Source organism: Diabrotica undecimpunctata, chromosome 1 (genome assembly GCF_040954645.1).
Source record: "Diabrotica undecimpunctata isolate CICGRU chromosome 1, icDiaUnde3, whole genome shotgun sequence".
Lineage (NCBI taxonomy): Eukaryota > Metazoa > Arthropoda > Insecta > Coleoptera > Chrysomelidae > Diabrotica > Diabrotica undecimpunctata.
In genome coordinates, this window is record NC_092803.1 from 19,124,798 (window position 1) to 19,135,661 (window position 10,864).

At 30.6% G+C, this 10,864-nt stretch overlaps 1 long non-coding RNA gene across 1 annotated transcript; it reads right to left on the bottom strand.

The window, feature by feature from the left end:
- Positions 1-59: 59 nt before the first annotated feature.
- Positions 60-3,432, bottom strand: LOC140445705 (uncharacterized). The gene is made up of 2 exons (XR_011951433.1): positions 2,862-3,432; positions 60-2,720 (listed from the first exon to the last, which is right to left on the bottom strand). It is a non-coding gene; the product is annotated as an uncharacterized lncRNA (long non-coding RNA).
- Between the last annotated feature and the right edge of the window lie 7,432 nt (positions 3,433-10,864).

Genomic DNA, 10,864 nt, shown 5'->3' on the forward strand with positions numbered 1-10,864 from the left:
GGGACTATATTTATTTTCCATTACATTAAAATGCCAAAGTGGTTAAAAAAATTACAGAATAAAATATAGAATAAAATCTTTATTTATAAAAATGTTACAAGAAATGTTATATGTGTTACAAGAAATATTAATAATACAAGCCATGTGTAGTATAATTTAGTTTTCTTAATGTTGTGACAAGAACGGGTCAGTATTTAAATAATTGTTTTGTCATTCTTATCAAGTTTTATGTGAATAAAAGACTAATTCTGCAAAAGACATTTTACTACAATTTTATTCGCAAAAATTTACAATGGGGAAGTACTTTAGACCAGATAAACTAGAGGCTGGTCCAAACTGTCAAACTTCCACCAAAGAATTCAAACATTAGTAAGTATATAACATTCAAGAATTTTTTAGAAAGCAATGAATCTAAAGATAAATCCGTAGAAGGTAAAGATAAGTACATGCTTTTAAAAAATTAATCTACGATTACATAAGTGAAGCAATCAATCTGGAAAACCAATTGCTTTTTTCACACATACCCTCACAGATTCTGAATAAAAACATTATGCAATTGAAAAAAAGCAAATGAGTTGAAGTATTTAAAAAAATGCAGACATTATCTGGTAGAAAAGCAATTCTAACCAATTACAGATTAAATCACTATTTGGTTTATATAGAATGACGGTATATATCAAATCTAACAAGGAGAACTAGCTTTACTTCACAAGAATTTATTAATTATCTACACTCTAAAGGAATATATTCAAGTAGAACAACACCATATAATCATGAAGAAAATGGTTAAGTCGAAAAATACAATGAGTTATATGGAAATTGGTGAATCTAGCATAGAAAACCAAAAATTTAGAATTCACTTAATGGAAAACTGCTTTACCATGTGCTCTGCACTATATAAGAAGTTTACTGTTGAATTGTTATATTATTGAATCAAGATAATGATTAAGGTCCAAATAACACACTAGAGAATTCCACTACTAAATAAATACCAGATGAGACAGAAAATTTACCTGTTCAAAAACCTGATGATAATGATGAACCAAGACTGGAAAATTCAGATTTTCATTCTAGCTGTAAATCAGCTGGAGCTAAAAATAAACCAAAATAGTTGCAATATTTTGTTCAAAAATAGGGACGGGTGAATGTAGTATAATTTAGTGTTCTAAATGTTGTGACAGGAACTTGTCAGTATTTAAATATTTTTTTTGTAATTCTAATGTCAAATTAAAGCCTAATAAGCAACAGACAGCCATCAGACATTCTGAGTTTTTTGTAGTACTTTCATCCTAATGCAATAACACACACTATCAGTGGTCAGTGAAAACTCTTACAGTCTGGCGTTCTACTCACAGAAAGAGAGAACTCAAGGACCCTGCTAAGTTGGAAACAGAACAATTAAATGATTTAGTTCTAGAAAGAAGTTTATATACATTTATACTCATACTATATGTTATATATTTATATGATAATACTTTTATTCTTATAATCAGAATCATAATATGAGTTCCAGAAGAATATTCTGGTTATCAACAAAATTATGATTTTGATTAGATTAGCAAAATATTGCTTCTTGCAAAAAGAAAACCCAAGAATGAGGAATAACCGAATGATAGCAAATAGAAAAAACGAACAAAAAAAAAGAACAATGGATAAGGTAAATAATTTATTTCTAAGGTATGCTTAAAGTTTTCACCCAGAATGTAAGCTTTGCTAAAACCTGATATAGTAACTTTATTTGCTCAGTATAAACTCCAAAGAACAGAGGATAATAATGTTTTTATGCCTGAAATGACAAACACAATTACAATCAACAGATTTTTTCACCAGTATGTCATCTTAAGATCAGACATCCCATCCCTGTCATCAACAGAATAGGAAAGATCCCTGTCAACACATTCAAATTTATTTATTCATAACTCTGAACGCCTTACCGCTGTCTATGTGGATGCAGGCTAATATACGGGACAAGCCGATTAAGTGTTACAACTTAGTGGTTAAGTACACAGTATTTTAAGATAATAAAATTAAATAATGTGAAATAAAAATATATTATGTACACAAACACATGCATGTACACATACATATATATATATATATATATATATATATATATATATATATATATATATATATATATATATATATATATATATATAATTAAAGATGTAATGACATTTTAAAACCTATAAACCCAACAGTTAGTTCTATGATTCTAAAATCCAGCACAAACAATAAAGATGGAAAAATAACATAACAAAAATAAAAAAATATGTAAAGTATTACCTAGTTACAATAAAAACATGAAGTATTTTACACAGTTAAGTTTCCAAACTCTATGGTACCAGTAACTCTTCTACTAATATTTATATATTTATTGAGGGACATATTAAATACATTTACATTTAGGTTGTTTAACAAAGATAAGTATCTATTCAGTGGGCTATTAGCACCATAGGTTGTTTTACAAAATGGAACATTAAAAGTACATAGATGAGGCAAACCATGGTATTATAATATGGTACTCTAAGACCAATCTCACTCACAAGAGAGGGACAGATCCCTCCTCATACTTAAAGCAGGCAAGCTCATAGACCTCTCCATGATAGTGTAGTCATGGTCTGCTAATCTAATCCAACTTTGAAAGGCGCACACCTGTAGAAATTTATGCCGAACCCTCTCTAAGGTGATGCTTTTTAAGATAGTTGTTGAACCACCACCTACAAATAATTCAAATACTAAGCTAAGTAAGACTGGTTTTATAATATATAATTTTAGGTTAAATTTATAAACTAATTTTATAGTAAAAGGTCAGATATAATGTGAATAAGAATATAGGTCAGTGGTATAATAGTTCTTACCTGGTCCTGGTAAAAACAAACTCGGAACGGCTGTTCTCGTAATACCGCTATTTCCAACATTGACTATATCTTCCTCTTTAAAATGACTAGCGCATACACGAAAATTGTTATAAATAGTTTCTTTTGCAGCATTCTCTAATTAGGGCTCTTAACAGCATTCACCCATTTATCAAACATATCCATATAATGTCCTGGACTTAAAAAAGTAGTATCAAAGAATATAGACGCTTAAGCGTCTATATTCTTTGGTAGTATCCATGCAATCTGGAACACATCTTTTTTGTTCAGTTCTTCGTCTCTACATTGTTATTCCATGTAATGTGTTCGATTCCATAATAAAAAATCGTCGAAAATTGTAAGATTTTGCACTATTTATACAAAAAATTTTAAATTATAAAATAAATTATAAAAAATAAAACAAATACAAATATGGCGCCGTATTTGTCTAAACTCAACTTTGACTTGATCACAGCACACTCACTCCGTGCAGGAACGAGACTAGCAGCGCCACCAAGCGAATGGGCGCCTAATCCGAACATGATTTGACCTTGGCTATCCCTGTTACCAATCTAGGTGTAATTTATCTATGAATGAATACACAAGGTATGATATTGCGCATGACATTTGACAGCTGGCCCAGGAGTGTGACGTAGTTAAGATCGCCTGAACCACCTCGAACCCATTATTACAGCTTAACGTACACATCAATTTTGAAATTATGGTTAAAAAGTGATCTAATTTTTTTTAAATGTTTTGTTTTGGTTATAATTGAATAAAAAATATATTTTCAGTAGCGTAAAACCTTTACTTCTCCTAGAGATTCAGGCAAAATATTTATTTTTGTTTTCATACATATACTAATAATATAAGTACAATTTTGTATGCAAATCCCTTGAAATTTAAAAATTTTCTGCAGAGGAAATACTGTGAATAGGTAAATAGTAGTAGATTTGCTTATTCTGATTCACTGTCACTCACTTCCAAGCAGTTTTACTGAAATAAAAACCAAATAGAGTACAATAGAGAAAAATCTGTTTTACAGTTCAATATGGTATTTTAGATGAGTTATAATGAAATTTAGTACTAAAAAGTTTAGTTAGTACTAGTAAAAGTACTAAAAAAATTTAGTACTTGTAAAATAAATAATATACACATTACTATAACCTACCGATTATTATATGCAAAATTTACTTATCAAACAATATAATAATATGAAAATAAGACACGAATTAGTTCAAACGCAAAACACAATAAATATCGACTTCAGACGACTTTACACCGGCAAGACAGAAAGCTTGTATAAAAACAAAAGTTCAACAATAATATCGGTTATCAATGGTGACTATTGCAAATTGCAAGTTATGAGATAATAAATATATTATAAAATATCTCAATACTGACTGAGTCATCTATTTTATAATAGAAAAATAATTTAGATATATGCTTATATATGTGTCTTTATACAAATGGTGTTTAGTTACTATTTATTTATACTGTAGATATAGTATTTTTTTGTAAAACTGAAAGTTTTTATTTGCCATTGTATATCTGGTTTGGTACCTTTTTCAAAGTACGCTGTGCAATTGCTTGTTGCAATAGTGACAATGAAGATAAAATCTTTAGGTTTCATACATTTCCTAAAGATAGCGTGACCAGAAAACTGTGGATTGTATCTTGTTGTAGCTAGGATAATTTTAATTGTAATACTTCAAGAATTTGTTATACACATTTTAAAACTGAAGATTACCAAAGAAATCTACAACAGGAACTTTTAAATTACGTTTCTAAAAAGGGTCTAAAACTCAAACCTGAGGCAGTACCTAGTCTTTATTTGCCTAAATCAACATCGGCTACCCTTTTAACCAACCAAAAGAAACGCGTACAAGGAGGCGAACACAGAGAGTCCAAAAAGTATGTTGAGCAGCTTCTTACTACTTCTAGGTCAACGACGTAAGTCTAAATCTTTATTTTTATTAATTATTAGTCATGAAACCTTAAATGGTTTTTTCATATCGATTTGTTAAGTAAGAAATTAGCCTCAGCCTGCTATGCAATTTGCAATAAGAACTGTTTCGGAGGAAATCAATTTAGCATCTTCCAAAATAACATATTTTTCTTTGTTAAATCATGTTATCATTATTAAAATATACAATGTTATGATTATTATAAACAATACCAAGATAATTTTATGTGTGAATATTACAAGAATGTCATTTTAAATGTTGTGCAATATTGTGTGCCCTCACTACACTCATATTCGATGGCCAGCTAGCTCATTCGATATAAATAAAGTTGACTTTGTCATTATTTATTTTGATTTTGTGTTTAGTTCAGTAGGTATATATACGTACAAATTTTGTGTACCTCCATTACCACTTTTCTGTATCTTTTTAAACATCTGAAATATCGAACTCTGGAGTATAAGTTAATTAACCTGTACCTACGTGTAATAAAAGATAATTAAAACTTGTCTTATAAAGGATATCTATGTTTTATAAAGGATAAATATTATAATAACATAATTTTATCATCTCTTTATAATTACTATAATTAAATTAGCCAAATTATATAAAAAAACTTAAAATTAAAAGTCTTTCCTATACAACTACATTCAAATGTTGCGGGAATAAGCGATCTTGACTACGTCATGCGCGAAAGCGAACCGATTTTGGAACATTATGTATCATACCTTGTGTATTCTCATTGTACCATGGATATAAAGAATATCATGGACGTATAAACATAGATGGACCCAGCAATAAGATACCTTAAACACACACTGTTTTGAAGCTTCGATATTCCTGGGCAAGAGGGTAAAGGGGAGTAAAACGGGTATCGATAGACTGTGAGACTTCCTCAATGAACATAAGCGTGCTTGAATTATTACTCGCGGGGATAATTATTCAGACGTTAATAATTGGAAGTAGTAATAATGTATAAAAACACGTTTTTATAAAAAAAATAAAATACAATTTTATTTGCTTTAAAATTAATACAATAAAATATAGTTGAGCTCAAGTTAATTTTTTAATAGGTATCAAATAATCCTACGATAAAAAAAACAATTAAAAAATATACATTTGTCAAATTTAAGTACATACCTATATTTATTGATAATTGTATTAAAACATATTTTTTAAAATTGTGACAAATTTGTTTTAATACAATATGACAAGATTCCTCGTAGTAAGGGTTTATGCTACAAACATATTTATTGATCATTCCAAAGCTGGCATTTGACATAAAATTATTTGCAAATATACCTACTTATTAAAAAGTAGGCGTGAAAATGTATAAATTATTGGAAAGCTATTTACCGAACAGAAATATTAAAGTAAAAATGGTAAATAGACATAATAGAACACATTGGTATAGAAATAAATTTTTATTGATTGCGAAATAAAACAGTCTTAGTAAGAACGCTTCTTATGCGCACGGTGTTAGCATCTAAAGTAGTCCTCGTTTCATGATGAATTCCAATTTTAAAATATTTCTCAAGAACCAATTTTAAAAGTTGCATAGAGTGACCATCGATTGCATCTTCATCATACATATGGTCACCAAAATGCTCATAGATTGATTTTGGGACAGTTTGTATGGTTTTATTAATCAAAATATTCATAAGGTTTTTAACTAGTCTATTGTAGATATTTATAGTTTTATTAAAAAATTTGAAATATTTTTCAGCTTCCTTACAAGTTTAAATAACCAAAAAGGATGCTTTTGAAAGGTTTTTTTATACTGTTTTCTCTGTTGAAGTTTAGAGTAAGTTTCATCATTAATCAATATTATTTGGAAACCTACATAGAAAAATAAATGAGTTTTATTCATTTCACTAATTTATTGTTAATTCATGAGAAATATTACATTAAAAAGCTACTAAACATATCTTTTTAACCAGATGATGTCTACTTACAATTTAAAAATGTCTATACTAATTTCATGAACTAATATCTTGTTCAATACAGTAATTAGTATGAATAAACCCAATGGTACGCCTATGAAAGACATATTTTAAAATGTAAACACACAGACTTCCTCAGTTCCTTATCTTAAATAATGTAAACAAACAATAGTTACAAATTAAATGAGACATTGGGATGTAAATATTTCGTTTTTTTGCAAATGCAAAACTGTAGCACCATTATTATAATTTGTTTATTTCACTATTTACAAATATCACTTAAAATACAGCCAAAATATCGAAAAACAACACTTTTCCTCATCTTGGGTAAAAAGTAAATAAACATGGACATGACATGGAACAGCATTTGAAGTTTGACGTAGAGCCATAAGACAGAGAAATGTAAACACCGTTGCCATTAATAAATAAGTTTCAGTGCTTCTACATATAAAATAATTTTTTGATATCTGTTATACGCTATTATTAAATGATATGCACACTATGTGCACATTTGAGGTTTTAATTACAATTAAATATATTAATATAAGTAATAAATTATTATTTTGGTTTGATAGCAGCTGTAGAGTATAAAATAAATATAGTAATATTTTCAGCGATACGTGAATAAGATATTTTAATAAAAAAATGTGACAACATTTGAAGGTGCTGAGAATGTGACCTAGTCAAATAATTTTTGGCTTCACATTTTTATGTAAATAACTGAGTCCATCTATGTTTATACGTCCATGAAGAATATATGCTGTGAACCACAGTACATAGCTCTATAGCTAGGTAAGTCTCGTAGAAAAAGTTACGAGAGGGTTTCGAACGCCAAATGTGTTGGGCCCACTAACTAAAACTACGACCCTTCCAGTCGTTGTAATGGCGGCAGCGCTGCGGTCACAAATCACTGGTCTAGTGGTCTGTGACTGAGTCACGCTAGATCCACAGATCACCTACCTCATCTAGATGATGGCACGTGGAGAACGGAGGTAAGACATAAGTACATAAAAAATACTCTGGACATAGCGGAACACGCATGTGCGGAGGCGGGATGAGTTTTGTTTGTTGAAATAAAAATTAAGGCAATGGAAATGGACTATTGGAGACGATGTTGCTGGCACACTAGACTTGATAGGGTGAGGAAATTGACCTATAGAGCATTTCACGTTAAGAAAATAACATTAGGCTTATGGAGATCAGTGTTGCCAAAACTCTCAGGAATGCGGTTTACTAGATTGTCGATATATTTTTCGAATTTCCATTTTCAATTAACATTTAACTGTAAAGTCAGAATAACACTGAAGAACCACAAAGCCTTATTATCATTATGTAGTCTCAGAGAACGACATAAAATCGCTGACATACGCACACCGTATTATTTTAAGTTGCAATTAGTAATTAGATATATGCATTCCAAGCGGTCCGTTTATTTGTTTTTAAATATTTAATAGCCGGCAAAGTGCATGATTTAACTAAGCAATATTTTCTACTGATTTCAATGATTCATGGTATATGATATTCTTACCGAAGAACAAATAAACTGTCGTTACTATAATTAAAATAAGATAAAATAAAATTATCTTTTGTAAATACTATTTATTTAATTAAAATCATTTTCCCTACTTTTCATCTCTTGTTTCGAATGGGCACTTTTGGTCAATTACGTTAAAAAACGTTAATTTAATTTATGTCTGTGAAAACGAAAATACAAATTATACAACCCTGAATTGGGCTTGCGTTCATAGTGGCATCGCTGCGCTTCTATCGTCCATAAGAAATACATGGCCCTATCTACGCAATGTTATTTTCTTAACGTGGAACGCTGTATAGACATAATAGACACTATCGACGTCAAAAGACTAAACTGGTATGGCACCTTCAGAAAATGCCTGAAAATAGATGGCCAAAAAATATAGAAAAATGGACTCCGCTCAGTAGAAGAAAACGAAGTAGACTAAGACGATCATGGAGAGATGTCGAAGATGCAATGACCGCCCGATATTTTAAAACAGGAAGATTGCTTCGACAGAAAACGCTGGAAATTAGAATGCGAGAAACGGCGCCAGCTGTAGAAGACTCGCCTTTTATATTATATATGGAATTTCAACTGCAAATTAATTGATATCAAAAAGTTTGTTAATTGAAAATATCAAATCATTACTAGTGAACCAAATTAATATTTTTCCAGGACCACCTTCGTCTGATTTTGGGGATAGCTAGATATACCTACCTTAAAAATGATAAAGGGGATATTATTACTGATATGAAGGAGAGATTATGTCACTGGACCAATTACATCCAACTATTTAATGATGAAAGAGAAGAACTGTAATTAGAAATATTAAGAGAAGAAGTCATCTATGCCATCAAAAACACAAAAGAGGGTAAAGCTACTGGACCAGATGATGTGCCAAGCGAATTATTAAAACTCATCGATGAAGATGTTATTGATGTAATGGTTGAACTCTTTAATCTAATATATCAGACTGCCACAATCCCCAGACAATGGCTGCAATTCCCAAAAAGCCAAGTGCAACAACTTGCTCAGATCGCAGAACAATAACTTTAATGAGTCACACACTTAAAACATTTTTGAAAATAATTCACAGCAGAATTGTTGAAACTCTTAAATATGAAATTAGTGACACACAATTTGGCTTTAGAAATGGTATGAATACAAGAGATGCTTTGTTCGGCTTGAATGTGCTGGCTCAGAGATGCATGGACATGAATCAGGACATGTACTTATGTTTTGTAGACTTCGAAAAGGCATTTGATAATGTTCAACATAAAAAGCTTGTAGATATAAAAAGCAAAAATATTGACAGTCGTGATATGAAAATTATATCTAATTTATATTGGAATCAAACTGTCAAGGTAAGAGTTGACAACCAGTACACCCAAAATATCAAAATACAGAGAGGAGTCCGCCAGGGTTGCGTGCTGTCCCCACTACTTTTCAATGTCTACAGAGAAGCGGTATTTCAAAAAGCGCTCTCAGACTCAATAGAAGGTATATCTATCAATGGAGAAGTTTTGAATAACTTACGTTTTGCAGACGATACAGTAATAATGACGTATAACAACAATGATTTACAGAACGTAATGCAACGCCTTAATGAACGCTGTCATAAGTACGGACTGAAGATAAATTTAAGAAAACTAAATGCATGGTCATAACTAAATCTCCACATGCAAATATCCAATTGACTATTGAAGATACTGCAATTGAGAGTGTTAATAACTATAAATACTTAGGAACATGGATAACATCAGATGTAGACCAAACCAAAGAAATTAAGACAAGCATTGAAATAGCACGTGCATCATTCATTAAACTTATAAAGTTTCTTTGTTGTCGGGATATAAGGTTAGAACTACGCCTGAGAATGCTTCGATGTTACGTGTTCTCTACTCTTCATGGCTTGGAAGCGTGGACACTAAAACAAGTCCATCTGAATAAGTTGGCCGCCTTTGAATTTTGGTGTTACAGAAGAATCCTACGAATATCATGGATTCAAAGAACGTCAAACGTGAAAGTAACTAGGATAGGAAATGAGGCGGAAATAATATTAACTATCAAAAGACGAAAACTTGAGTACTTAGGACATGTGATGAGAGGGCAAAAATACGCATTATTACAAATTATTATGCAAGACAAAATCCGAGGAAAGGGAAATGTGAGAAGACGAGGAATATCCTGGCTTAAGAACTTAAGGGAATGGTTTGAATGCAGTAGTGCAGAACTTTTTAGAGCGGCAGTCAACAGAGTCCGCATAGCCATGATGATTTCCAACCTTCGATAGAAGATGGAACTTAAAGAAGAAGTTATACCTACAGTCCTACATAATTGATATAATTTCGTTATTGATTGACGATGGATTGTAACTATACTTTAACACTTTCCTAAAGCATTCAATTGTGACATAAATACCTACTAAGACTAATAAGTAAATCTGAAGTAGGTAGGTATATATTTAAAATATAGTAGGAATATTTGTACATTTTAAAATCTCAAGCCCAACTATGTATAATAAAGATTGAACATAACTGTAAAGTTATTTAAATTATTTAAAGTTTATTGATCAAATTTTTT